We start from the raw sequence: 15,093 nt of genomic DNA on the forward strand, positions 1-15,093 counted from the left end.
CTCTCTCTCTCTCTTTCAGTGACGTGCTGTCAGTCCCCCATGCTCTCTCTCTCTCTCGTTCTCTCTCTCTCTCACTCTGCCAATGCCTGTTTGGCTCACTGTAGACATTTATAGCACACAGCATGTTAAATACACACACACACACACACACACACACACACACACCGTGCTCGCCAACATGCACTCCTGTAATTATTGTGTTTGGGCAACATGCAGTCATGATTGTGACTTTATTTGCTTCCACTGTGCAATCGCCACTTGTGTAAATTGTGTATTTAAAAAGGATGAACGTGGAGGAGTGCGCCTCACGCACGGAAATCACACAAATGGTGTTATATATTTTGAGAAGGGCACATTTCTTTTTTCCTTGAGTGGACCAAGTGAGGCTTTTAGCGCCTGTGCTGAAACTAGTTGACAAATGACAAAGGAGGGCAACTAACTGGAAATATTGAACTGATTCTTTGTCCTTTCTGTTCCTTTGAGACTTTTTCAGCTTACTGCACTTAAAAACTGGGAGCTTGTATTCCCTTTTCTTTTTTTTCTTTTTTTTTTCTACTTGTGAGCCAAGAGTGTGAGAGCGGTATAAAAAGACTAATTAATCTCCACGCACGACGACAATCATGTCCCCATAGCCGGAGCTTTCTGTGCGGGACAGAGAGGAGACGAGAGGGAGAGACAAAGAGAGAGGAAATTAAATGGAAAATGAAGTGAACTGGAGTGAACGACGCAGAGGGGTTTTGTTTTTTTTTGTTTTTTCAAATGAAGGACAATCTCTCAAGACTTTCTCTGCTCAATTTGTATTCCCCCGCCCCCCAATGTTGTATTTACCCCCGGAGAAAGTCTTAGATCCCTTCCACTTTCATTTGATGTGATGGTTGGTTTTCAATTAAGACGTTTTCTTGTTGTTCTTTTTTGCCTGTTACGGACTCACAGCAGTGTTCAAGTTGTTATGGACGGACTGATGGCTGCTCTCCGTGAAAGACGACGACAGAGCTTAGCATTTACAGTTGCTCTTTGCTCGGCCCTGCAGGGTGACCTTCGAGACCAGTACACTACAAGTGCTCACCACGGGACATTTATTAGAGCCACCAAGTGAAACGGATATGTGGCTTTTGCTTGGACGTTTTTTTGTTGTTTTTTTTCTTCCACCTCCTGTGAAAGAGAAAAGGCTGTTTGCATTCAGCCCTGTGCAGACAGACAGTAATTGCACACTTAATTCCAAATCGAAGTGGACATGAAGACATTAGGCATGGAGAATGTAGTTGAACCGTCACTGTTGCGACCGCTGTGGATGTCTCAATAAGTGCTTTATATTTTATGTTTGGTGAGGGTGGTAACTGTTACTGCCAAGAAGAAACTACCCCCCCATACATGCACACACACACACACACACACACACACACACACAAGGTCCTCTGAATCCCAACCATCCTGGACAGCAGTGTTCTTGTGAGCCCCATGAAACCCAACCTTTCAACCCTCCCTTTTACCGAAGCCCAGAGACTGACCCAGGGCTACTGTGGACTTATTACAGAGGAAGAGGCCTGCAAAAGAACAAAGAAGCCACACACAGTGTTGATGGAAGTCTGGACAGAACGACAGACCGAGTGATTACTGCTGCGCTGACAAAACTTCTGGCTTCAGGCGAGAGGCAGCCGAGAACCAGTGAAAAGGTATTGTTCCACCTAATTAAATTCCTGCAAACAGATTTACGCAAAGTCCTAACCTTAAAACGATTTCCAATTTAGATTTCTGGCTCTTAGCGCTGCTCAGGCGTAGAGCTGCAAATTATTCTGTGTATTTATTCGGCTCCTCTGGCACTCGCTTTGCTCTGCAAATTACTTAAAGAAGGAACAACTCGACATTTTTGGGGAATCGACTTGTTTACTTTTTGTGTTGAAATAGATGAAATGACTGATAGCATCGATAGCATGCTGGTTAATGGTAAATGTTCTTCACTTACATGGAGAATTTCAGCAGGCTCATCAATCAGATTAACATACAGCAATTATTCTTACAGTGTTTTGGAAAAGGACAGTAACTCAATTTGGACGAGTTTGCGGTTCGAACCAAAAGCGATCTGCTCAACACGTCAAGCCAATGGCTGCCTGTGATGTAAAGCTACAACCAAGACACAAGTTGCTAAAGTTTTCCTTTCCTGAGATTATAAAATTCACTTATTGGTTCAATCTAAATAAAAAATCCTGTACGCAAAAACACAAAATTGCATGAAAGAACTTGGATATGTTGTTCTTTAGTTCAGATTAAATAAAAAGTGGTTGGATTATGTTCATTTTGTCGTTCTGATTACATATGTATGAGTTCTATATGTCGTTTAAAAAGAACTCATACATAAATAAATAGTGGCCTGAGTGTTTATATCCAGGCTCGTTTCAAATTATGGAGCGGCAGGAGATTTTTTGTTGGGGAAAAGTAAAAGCAACCACTCGTCCCCTCCCTGATCGCCGCCACTGTGAGCTCCTGAGCCGGGAAGCTAAAGCCACAGCACGAGGCTCCCTGCTGCTCTCAGCGTGAGTTAAAACCAGGACAAGAACTGACAGTCTGCTTGTGACATTTCTTTGGAAAGACAGCCGTTCCTCTTTTATTCTGTTTATTGTCGTTTGTTTACGTCGCACAAAACTATATCGAGGCACCAACTTGGTATTTATTGTGGCGACGTGGGACGACGCTTTCAGGCAAAGGGTGAGGGAAGTCACATCATCATTGTTGCATCACCATGTGTGCATATTTCATGTTAACATATAGGAGGAAATAGCATTACCGGACTGTACAGCTCACTGCATAATAAATTCAAAGTATTAAGATGGTGCACGATTGCGTAAGAGGTATTGCTATATAAAGCCTCAGGACTTGAAACTAACGTAGTCCTGCCCTCTAGTCAGACGATCGTGAAATTTAGTTCACCTGCTAATCTTCCCGTTACCTTGGTCCGTGAGCAAAATGTTTTATAGAAGAGCCGTCAGCCACTCTGGATGCTAAACATGGTAAATATCCTGTAACAAATCTGCTGAACATCCCCCATGTCACATTAGCATTGTGATTGTGACCCCGTGCCGCCACATTTCCATGCAGCCGCCTCTCAGAGCGGCGAACATGGCTGTGGACTCTCGGCCCTGTTATATGGTAATGTGCATTCTGCACCAGTGGATGACTCCCTCATCAAAGCTGTCCTTGTGCGCTCTTTTATGAAACTCTTGAGGGGGCAGGTGCGTCTCGCATAAAAAGGGCTGCTTTCCCTGGCCAAAGATAAGAAAGGAGTCCGCACAGAGCCCCGGAGCCTCCGACGCCAACGTTTTATTAAAAAGAAAAATGTTTCAGTGTGACGAGCTTCCAAATAAGTTGACCTCAGAAAGACCTCTGCCGGACTGAAACATCTGTTTAATAACAGCGTTCTGCCAGGAAGATTTAGAGTACGCAGCCTATACTCATATCTCTCTCCTCCGCCGCGCTGACAGATAGAACCACAAAATAAATGCACCTCCTGCTCGCTCTCATACGTCCTTATCTATTATTTACATCAGGCCGCTTTCATCCACGTAGAATGAGAAGCATCGAGACTGAAATATTCCATTCTTAAGCAGGTCAATCTGCCTAAACTGTGATGTTTTAATGGTGATGCAACCGTGTCCTGAAAAATATAACCCACTTTCTGATCCCATTTCCACAAAAACTTTGCAGAGAGCAAGTGAAGTCATGTTGTGGAGAAAAAAACTTTTGCCAACTTTACGTAACGCTTGTCCTCTTTCTGTGCTTCGTCCATCAGGGGTGGCTTTTATTTTTGGGACGAGTCTGTCGGGGAGCGGAGGAGCACAGCGAGAAGGAAGGGAGAGGACAAAAATACTTTGTTTTTGTTTTTGTTTTTCTCCCCCCCCCCCCCCCCCCCCCCCCACACCCCACCCCACCCCACCCCCCCCACACACACACACTGTGTACAGAGTGCCGAGAGAGATGTAGAATATCAAAATGTTCCCGGGTGTTGAGGAGGTAGAGTCAGCCATCAGCACTCCATCCCAGTGTTGCATGATCCGCTGCAAGTGGAGTGTTCATCTTTGATATGATCATCCTCGTACAAGTGCACCGTCTTGATCCGTCACTTTTGGACTTTTACAGACGCTGATATTGTGCAACACTGATGCTCTCTTTTGAGATAAGAGAAAAAAATAAATAAATTACACTAAACGTGTCTGATTTTACGACTCAAGAGTTGTACAGGAATTCATGGCTGCATTTTCAACATGTTTACTTTCTCTGTGCCTCTTCACCCGTTTTGGATAAGCCAAAGCAGACTGCAGTTGCTTTTGTTTCTTGTTGAAATACCTAAATTAATTTCATTTGATTCAGGATCGATCTTTAAGTCCCGGCAGTCCGTCCACTTTGCCGCGCTGAGCTGATGTCTGCAACCTTTCCGCATATGTTCAATTCTTCCCTCAAGGAAAATCCCTCGAACCAGAACTGGAGACTGATCGAGCTCCTGCTGGTTTCCTGAAACCCACTTCTGTCTCCCCTCACCATGAATGATTGAATAACGAACCAAAACATTTATTTAATTGTCAACACTCCCTGAAAACCAAAAACACAACTGCCTGTTGAAGCAGATCAATGAGAAGAATGTGTCCGTGTTTTAGTGTGGAATCCCCTGAAGCAGAAACCACATCAGCTCTTTACACTGGTACTTGGTAATGTCTTAATACTTTCTTATAATTGGCCTTTTATTTCACTGTAACATGTTACAAAAACTAAAATGAATAAGAAATACAGGGCAGGTCTCCAGTTTGGAAAAATTGCATGTTTATTGTACTTTATGTGCATTTTTTCAGTTTTCTTAGTATTTCCTTTCCTTTCACACGATGCTTTAGGTTCTGTTGTTTTATTATTATTTGTATTATTCGATTATCGCCCCTGTTTTGTTTTTTGTTTTGTTCTTTTGCTCGTTACTGGTCTTAATATGTTTGTTTTTAAAGTATGTTAAGTAACTTATTTCACTTGTACAAACATGTTGATATTTATTATCATTGTACATATGTCCTTATTTTTTATATGTGTATATATACACAAATAAAAATAGAAATATACTTGAGTTGTGTGATTTTGTTAAAGTGGGAGCTGCACACAGAAATGACATGCAAACATCCAGTAGCATGTTGTTTTTCTCTCTGTGCTTGAATACATGAATATAACTACGATGGTGATAATATCCACGTTTACAGCTTGGAGATTGCAAAGGAGAAAAAGAAATCTTGAAAAACAGACGTTCACAATGAAGGAGAGATTCTGTGATTGTTTGCATGTTGGGAATTGTGAGGTCTGGAGAAATGGTGCCAGGCTTTTTTGTAAAGGCGCCTCTTACTGCACAGCAAAGAAAGCACATTCTGAAAATGTTCCTTTTATTGAAATCTTCTAGGACAAAATCTGATATGAACAAGTTAAAATTTGTTCAGAAAATCCTCTCTGCTGCAGCGTTTCCCTCCAAACTAACGCTGGCACAAACCATGTCCGGGCTTTCATCTCATTTCTTTCTGCGCGCATGTTTTGAGAAGCTCACTGGGATATTCTTGCTTTTTGTTGCTTGTTCTGTGTCACCAGCGAGGACTGAGCTTTCACTGCTGCATTATTACTGGGATTTCTTTCATCTGCTGGACAGTTCTGGGCTCAGTGTTGTGTTAGCGACTCCCAAAGGCAGAGGTGGTGACAGTACTTATTTTCTTTCCTTTCGCAGAAGTAGAAAGACCTTGGCAGAAAAAAACATGAACTGGTAAAAACAACATTTCAGCCTCTTTATTTAATTTGAAGAAGTGCAGGTTCTCCAGGACAATATGCTTAAAAAATTGTTAACCTTTTTTAAGGCATCGTAAACCTTGTTTGATGGTTGTGGTCGTTTATAGAGACTCATTTTGTTGAATTATTATTTGAGCTGATTTGACAAATTAATTTATAAATTGAGATCTTAAATCAATGTTGTACAGCAGAATGGTCTGTGTATTGATTAAATACAAATATCATGAAGTTAAAAAAAAAACTGTCAGGAATGTACCAGTGATAAAAAAAAAAAAATCCTTTAGTGAAGATTCTTCTTCCTCTAACATAAGTCTAGTTTTCAAAAGGTGAAGCCTTACATTGCAGGGAGGAGTTCATGCACACGCATGGTTGTTTCACCGTTTGATTGTCTGGAGGTGTTTGATGCTTTCAGCCTGAGCTACTCCGCAGCAGCAGCAGCAGCAGCAGCAGCAGCAGCAGCAGCAGCAGCAGCAGCAGCAGCAGCAGCAGCAGCAGCAGCAGCAGCAGCAGCAGCAGCAGCAGTGACGTGCAGCCTCGGCTGGTGTCAACAGGAGAAGCCACATGCTTCATGTGGCTGGCAGTCCCAGCTGTGGGGGGCGGATCGCGGCTGCATCTCATCTCAGTGTACTCAGCTGCACCGCAGACTCCCAAACCCCACAAAGGGAGGAGCTCTCTGTGTGTTTCAGATTGCCAGTGTGTGGGAAGGGTTTACTGAGCTTTCTCAAAGGCAGACCACGGTTCACCCACCTGTTCAGGCTTAAAGTTTGGTGTTGAGCTTACAGAACCTCCCTGAAAATCATTTTAATGCACATTAAATTATGAGAATTTATGGGTGAATGTGTTTGGATTTCTGCTTTTATGATGGTCATGTTGATTTGAGTTTATGCTGGAAGGTTTTCAGCTTCTAAACAACCATCCATCCAACGTTTCAGGCCGATTCCAGCTCACTGAGGGTGAAGAAAGGGTCCACCCAGGACAGATGCACAGATGAAACATGCACTCAGACTGAAACTTGGGATTTTTTCTTAGAAGTGATGTGTTAGAAGTGGTCAGAAAATGTAAGAATAAGAGGTCTACAGATAGTAATAATATTGACATATCATGGGTCAAACAAGTGATTTATTGTATAATTAATCCTCTGACTTTCATTTGCAATAGATCTTTTATAACAGGAGCATTTCTGGAGAAAAGGAAGTTGGCTAAAGTACTTCCAGTCTTTAAGAATGGAAACAAGCAGCTGGTAACAAACTACAGGCCGGTCTCATTATTAGATCAATTTTCTAAAATATTAGAAAAATTGTTTGTTCAACAACTAGATCACTTCCTAGACAAATATAAGATACTAAATGATCAACAGTATGGGTTTAGTAGCAATAGGTCGACATCTCCAGCAGTGATGGATTTTGTTGAGAACATAACAGCTGTCGACAACAGAGGAAGTGCGATTGGGCTATTTATTGATCTGAGAAAAGGGTTTGACACCATCAATCATTCTTTACTTTTACAGAAATGTCAGTACTATGGGGTAAGGGGTGTGGTCAATCAGTGGCTACAAAGCTACTTACATAACAGGCTCCAGGATGTACAAATTAACAGAACTGTATCATTTCAAAAAACTTTATGTTGTGGCGTCCCTCAAGGTTCTGTTGTAGGACCCAAATTATTTATTCTTTACTTGAATGATATTTGTAGTGAACCAAAAACATTGAAAATGGCCATTTTTGCAGATGATACAAACGTATTCTGGTCAGGACAGGACCTCAAGCAGTTGATTTCGAAAGTGGAAATTGAGCTGAATCTTTTTTTATTTGATCTGAATAAGTTATCTCTAAATGAACAGAAAGCTAAATTTATGATTTTTGAATCCCATGAGAAAACCTGTAACATAAAACTGTGTTTGAATTGAACTGAAATAGAGCGAGTTTTTGAAACTACGTTTTTGGGGATAATAAAAGATCATCAGCTTTGTTGGAAACCACATGTACAGTACGTTAAGTCTAAGCTATCAAAAACCGTTATATCACAAAATAATAAAACTTTATTGAACATAAAATGTCTGTATATGTTGTACTCCTCTCTTGTGCTACCCTACTTATTATGTTGCTCAGAAATTTGGGGGAATGCTTGTAACACATACCTAGACTCAATCGTTAAACTACAAAAAAGAGCAATTAGAATAATAAATAACGCTGGATTCCGGGAATCGACCAGCCGACACTTTATAAGATCCAAACAATTAAAATTTATGGATTTAGTGAAGTTAAAATTGCTGGAAATTATGTTTCGTGCTGTGAACAAGAACCTTCCCAGTAGCATCCAATCCTTCTTCAAATTAAGAAGAGGACAGCATAATTCAAGAGGTTTGCTTTGGTTTGAAATACGCAAAATAAGAATTAATGTCAAACAAAGGTGCGTTTCAGTTGTTGTGGTGAAATTATGGAACAAGCTTAGTGATCAATTTAAGTTAATCCATTCTCTGTTAATTAATACATATCAGATATGTGAACAGTCAGTGCAGTACATTTCCTACATCGGGGCGATCGTGGCTCAGTGGTAGAGTCGGTCGTCCAATAACCGGAGGATTGGCGGTTTGAATCCCACGCTATCAAAAAGTCATTGTCGTTGTGTCCTTGGGCAAGGCACTTTACCCACATTGCCTGGTATGAATTGTGCGTGAATGTTGGTGGTGGTCACGCCTCTGTCAGCAGCCCCAGGGCAGCTGTAGATACAAAGTGGCTTCCCATCACTGGTGTGAATGAATAATGGTCTCTGTACGCGCTTTGAGTCAGCGCAAAAAAGCGTTATATAAATCCAAGCCATTATTATTATTGAAAAAAAAAAAAAACATTTACAGAAGGTTATAGATGAAGGTGAGCATAGTGGCAAAGTTTGTTTATTGTTGTTGAGTTGATGTGATGTACAGCAATTTTTTAATTGTGTTCTTTTGGTCGTGTTCTTGAAGGGAATATACAATTGTTGAAGGTAAACAGTCAAAATAAAACTTCTTTTCATTCCATTTCAAAGTGAAGATTAAACCATACATTATATTAGAAAGGAAAGGAACAACAGAAATGCTCAAGAAATAGTATTTAGAGGTGAAACATAACTACTTTTTCACTTTCCTATTAACTTAAGTCGACGTGAAAGAAAGCTTTGTTTTCAATTGTGCTAAGGATTGTCGAAATATACAAGAATAGAAAAATACATCAATAAAAATATGAAACTACAGATTATAGTCACGAAAAAAGTGCAGGATAAGTACAGTAAGGATAGCTGTCAATGTCCATAAACTGTTATGGATCATCTAACCTCACTGAGGTCAGATTATCAGTGACATTTGAAGTTGAGATCTTTTTAATGTGACTGCTGTCACTATGGTGGGTAGAATCATTTGCATAGGCCCAGTAACCGGGGGGGACGGGGGCAGGGGGACAAGTTCCCTCCCAATTGGAGACTTGCGCATTTGTCCCCCCAATAATTATACCGCGGAGGAGAAAAATATTCTGATTTAGAAATGTTTAACTCGCATTCTTTTATTTTGACGGTCCCGCCCCCTCCCTCAGCAGGTCTGAGGCCCCGTTGCTGCCTATTGGCAGCGTTTGCCGGGGGAAGAAAGTAACAAATGTGAAGAGATTTAAAGCCAAGGAGGGTGGAAACAGGAATACCCCAGTGTTGATAACTTTTGAAGGAAGTCCTCTTCCAACTTTATAGGATGTTTGTCATTCCAAGTCAGGCCCTATCAATGACCTCCTTTGAGATGCTTCAAGTGCCAGAGATTTGGTCATAAGGCGGCTTCCCACAGGAGGAACAGGCGGAGTGGAGGAGATCACGATGTGGTGAAACATGAAGAACTGGTTACCAAGTGTTGTAGCTGTGCAGGGAATCACATGGCTTCATTTAAAGAGTGTGGACATTTTCAGAAAGCAAAACCGGTTCAGGAGGTCAGAGACCAGCATAAAATATCGTATGCAGAAGCCTTAAAGTAAATGGAAAGGCCTGGAGCCTGTGGTGCCTGGGCAGCATCCTCCTCATGTTCTCTCCAGGCAGGAGATGGTGATCGATGAGGAGGCCCTCCTTGAATTCATGGTTGATATTATTTATGGTGCTCGGGGAAAAAAATCAAGGTCTGGTGTAATTAAGTTTGCGGCTCGGGCAGCAGGAAGATTTCTAAGAGTAAAGAATGACGACCACGGACACTTCATGCTTATATGAGGCGAAGTCAGGAGGTGGCAGTCCAGAAGTCCAGCAGCCAGTCTGACAGAGGATGAGGAAGGTGAAGACATGGATGATGGTGACTTCATTGAAGATATTGAGGAAGTTTACATTTTTCATAATGGTCTGCATCCTTCAATGGAATGCAACAAGTTTAATAGCTAACGGACAGGAACTTAAGAAATTAGTGAGATTTTGATGATAAACCACATCTTGATTTTGTAATTCCAGGTTACATCTGCCTGCAGAAATATAAGGCTGACCATTCAGGAGGGGGGTGTGCCACTTTTGTTAAGTCAGGCCTCCAATATAAAGTCTGTGAGTATGGATTGCCATTTAAGTGTCTAATTGTTGATATATGGACTCAGCAAGGAAAATTAAGTTTGATCAACTTTTACAACCCCTGTAAACCTTTATTATTGACTGAACTTGAAGAGCTACTGAAAAGCTCTAAAAGATGCTAAGAGGAAGTGTTGGAGGTCTTATTGTTGAAACTTGGGGCTGGATATGATTTTCAAAAGTTATGAGGATGAAGAAGGTGTGGCCAATCACTAGGCTATTTTAGGGGCAAATGTCTAGTCATTTATTTCTATTGTTCGTTTCTTCCTTGCACTGTGTGCTTGTGTGTGGGTACAGGTGTTTATGTCTGTCTGTAGATATGTATGAATGGACGTGTATGTATATATATTCTATGTACTGCACAGGACACGTGTGTGTGTGTGTGTGCGTGCGTGCGTGCGTGCGTGCGTGCGTGCAAGAGATGAAGAAAGTTAATTATATTATTTACTTTGGGACAAGGGGTGAGAGTAAATAAGTTTTTACTTCTTCTCACTCCTTTTCGAATAATCATCTGACAATGTTTTTTTTTCTTGATTTATTTTTATATTATTATTACTGTTATTCATTTATTTATTTATTTGAGATGAAAACTTTGTTGTTAATTTTCTTTTTTTTCCATATTTGATTTCATACCTTATTCGAAATAAACATTTCAATCAATCAATCAATCGAATACTCCAGTTAGGCAGGTCTGGACTAGAATACATAAAATGTCTGTGAAAATGGTGAGGTCTTTAATGCCAGCCCTTCTGAAGATGGTGGGGAAGTAGTGAAGAACTCAGAAAAAGCAAACATGTGTGTTAAAGTTTTTCAAGACGTACACAACTCAAAGTTTCTAGGAGGTTATGGTCTAGTGAGGAGGGAAGAAATCTTGAAGGCTGAAGGATGGAAGTTAAATGCCGTTTCTTCACAAACAGCTAGTTATAATGTGTTCTTCTCTCTGAAGGAGCTCAAGCAGGCAGTTCACGCAGGAGTTAACTCTACTCCTGGACAAGACAGGATTAGTTCTGATTTGCTTAAACATTTAGATGATCTAGCATTGGAAGAAATACTGGCTTTGTTTAATTATGTCTGGGAGGCTAGAGCATGACCTAAGGTATGGAAACATGCCGTCGTGGTTCCTATCCTGAAACCTTCATCTTATCGGCCTAAAGCTTTAACAGCTGTTTTATGTAAAGTGATGAAAACAATGGTGACTAATAGGTTAGTCTATTTCCTTTAATCTACGGGTTTCTTTTCAAGCTGTTATAATGGGTTCAGAGTTGGTAGGAGTACTCTGGACTCCATTGTACTTGATCAAGATGTTATCATTAATATAGAAGGTGTGATTGCAGTGTTTGCAGGGCGGATTATTAATAAACCTTCATGATGCAGGTGTTAAGGGTAGGATGTTCCACTGGATTAAGGATTTCCTTAATAACAGATCCATTGAAGTTAAAGTTGGAAGTGAGCACTCAAAAACTGCTGACATCATTAACGGAACTCCTCAAGGGGCCGTGATCAGCCCGGTCCTCTTTAACAATATGATTAATGATATATTTTTGAACGTACCTAATTTCTTTGGGAAGTCTCTGTTTGCAGATGATGGAGTGATCTGGAGGAGGGGGAGAAATATCCCTGTCCTTTTCTGTCAGATGCAAAAAGCTCTGGATCAGGTAGTTCAATGGGCAAACGACTGGGGATTTAGAACTTCATCTTCCAAAAGCAAGTACATGATCTTTGGGAATAAGAGGAGAATTCCTGCAGTAAATATTTCGTTGTATGGTTCCTCAGTTGAAAGAGTGAAAATATTCAAGTTTCTTGGCCTTTGGATGGATGAAAGACTCACATGGAAAGGGCATATAATAAAAGTTTGCTGGAAAGTGTGAGAAAGTCATAAATATTCTCTGTAGTTTGGCTGGAAGCGACTGGGGCGCTGAAAGAGACACCCTGGCTATGATTTATCGTGCAATGATTAGATCCATCTTAGATTATGGTCGTGTGATTTTTGGTTCAGCTTCCTGATCTGTTCTGAGTAAACTAGACTGGGTGCAGGCTAAGGCCTTGAGAATCTGTAGTGGTTCCTTTAAAACCACTCCTCTCCCTGCCTTACTCATTGAAATGGGGGAAATGCCACTAAAAATCAGGAGGAACAGATTGGGGCTTTAATATTGGGGCAAGCTATGTGGCACAAGGACCAGTTCGGTTTCAAAGTGCCTTTTAGATGCTTCCTGGGAACTTTCTGGTAACAGAAAGAAGTCTCGTTATTTACACCAAATAAAGCAGTTGGCGGAGGATTTTTGGTTGGAGTGTTGAAAGTGGCTGTGTCTGGTTGGTCTTCTGTTCCACCTTGGTTTCTTCCTGGACATGAGCTGTCGCTCCTTGAAGAAGGGAGAAATACCCTCAGCACGGACGTGAAGATGCTCCTGAATCAGTTTAACGGGTACATGAAGATATTCACAGACGGTTCAAAGGATCCAGTCTCGGGGAAAACAGGGATTGGAGTTTTTGTTGATGAGGAGAATCTGCTAACCAGCATACGTATATCAGATATATCTATTTTTTCTGCTGAACATTTGGAAATTTAAAGAGCTTTAGACTGGGTGGAGCATAATAAACCAAAGAACAGTGTCATATGCTGGGATTATGCTGCTGCTTTGGTGGCATTAGATGACGGTGCTTCTAGAACTCGACCTGATCTAATAACGGAGATCCTCCACAGCCTTTCAAGAATTGAAAGGTCCGGTTGTCATGTTTCCCACTGAGCAAGCAACGTCCATAGACATCCAAAACACGTCCGTCCAGGTCGTAATCTGGACGTCTCCATGACAGCCAGAACTAGTTGACAAATGACATAAAAATGATGGACATTTCAAAAAATGATTTACATCTGAGACATCCAGAATGAGTTGAAAGGTCACAAGCTGTCTGTTAAGTCCAACTGCCTGTATAATAATTGATTTGTCATTAAGGTATTGAGGGACAAAGATCATGACAGGCAAGAGGAGACAGTATGTGAAGTTTAATGTCTGAGTTATGACCATTTATTGTTTTGGTCGCAAAACATTGAACTTTTTAAGTCTTCATGGAGAAACTCGCCACTTTGAGAACCTTTCATCGTGTGAATACAACCCTGTACATGAGTAAATGTTTTTACCAGCAATATCAATTGTCATGACATGTCTCAGTGGCACACAGGTTAAAGGTCTCGCTTTACAGACAGAAGATTGTGCGTTTTAATCCAGCTGAAGGTGTTTTAGGAATTAACTTGTGTGTGCATGCGTTTCCTCAGGGTTCTCTGGTTTCCTTCCATAATCCAAAAACATCCATGTGATGGTAAATGTCAATGCTGTATGTCTCTTGTATGTGTCCTGTGATAAGACAGATGACCTGTCCTTGGTTCTTAGCAACATGGTTTTCATTGATGTCCATACAACATCCAGACAAGACATTAATACAATGTCCAAGAAAGACTTATAAAAAACTTTCAATCTGGCTCTTCTGAGGACATCTTCTGGATGTCGAGAGATGACGTCTTTTAGACGTCTTTTGGACCACTTTTTGCTCAGTGGGTTGTTTTCTGTGGGTGCCAGGTCACTTGGGAATTGAGGGAAATGAAACTGCTGATAGATTAGCTAAAGAATCCCTGACTAAAGAAACAACTGAATTAAATGTACAAATGGGTAAAGGCCAAGGGATTAGCATCTGCAAAGAAAATCTGGAGACAATGTGGCAACAGGAGTGGGATCAGGAGCAGAAAGGTCGTCATTTTTATTCTGTGCAACCTTCAGTAAAACGTAAGAAGTGGAGGAGTAGTGCAGAGAGATGACATCATTTTGGTGATAAGCAAATATCTGAATGGTTTTTTTGAGTGTGGGGAATCAGAGACGGTATTTCCTGTGTTATTTTGCTGCAAGATACACTCTTGTCACAGGCAGAAGGTGTTTGAAGATCTGTCTGATCTGGTCTGGAGGTGTTTTCCTTGAAAACTGTTCGAGTTGGGAAAATTCTGACTCTCTTGGGAAGGCACTGTCAAAATTCCTCCACTCCTCTGGGTTGTATGAGAGGATTTGAGCTGGTGGAGTGATATTTTGTTTAGATGGTGGAGGGCAGCCGTACGGCGTACAGCCTGCCGGTAATCAAGAAGAAGAAGAAGAAGAGGCGTTTGCCAGCCTGCTGTGTCTGTTGGAGCTACAGCCTGCGGGGCTTCGTGTCTTGGGCCGTGTCCTCCAATGAGGTGGTGGAGGAAGCCGACCTGTCAGAGGAGGTCGACCCGACGCTGCTGGTGGACGGAACCGGGCTGTGGAAGCAGGCGTACCCGGGCCTCCAACGTCCTGGTGGACACCGTGGAGAGCCACGGGGAGCTGGTCAAGTCCAAGGGCGACGACGTGACGCAGCTCTCCTCCCGGCTCTTCTCCTACCGGCTGGAGAAGGTGAAGAAGAAGTCCTCCAGCTGGGTTCCTCCTCCTCCTTTTCCTCCCCCACATGAGGAGTCCGCCAAGACGGCCCGGTACATCGCCCACTTCAGTGACTGGGGAATCCTGTCCACCATCTCCACTCGAGACGTGACCAAACATCCACTCACTTAAAACTGCGGTCAAGCCAGCCGTCCCTCCTTTCCGTTTGGTGAAGTGAGCCGCTCCGAGATTTTTATGGTCGCGCGTATTGTGAAGTTTACGGTAACGTCTCGGAGCAGAGTCAAACTCTGTTTTCAAAATACAGGACATTTTGAAATGATATGGTTTTCACGTTTGTAACCCCAGCCAG

The sequence above is a fragment of the Lipophrys pholis genome (assembly GCF_963383615.2).
Source record: "Lipophrys pholis genome assembly, chromosome: 7".
Lineage (NCBI taxonomy): Eukaryota > Metazoa > Chordata > Actinopteri > Blenniiformes > Blenniidae > Lipophrys > Lipophrys pholis.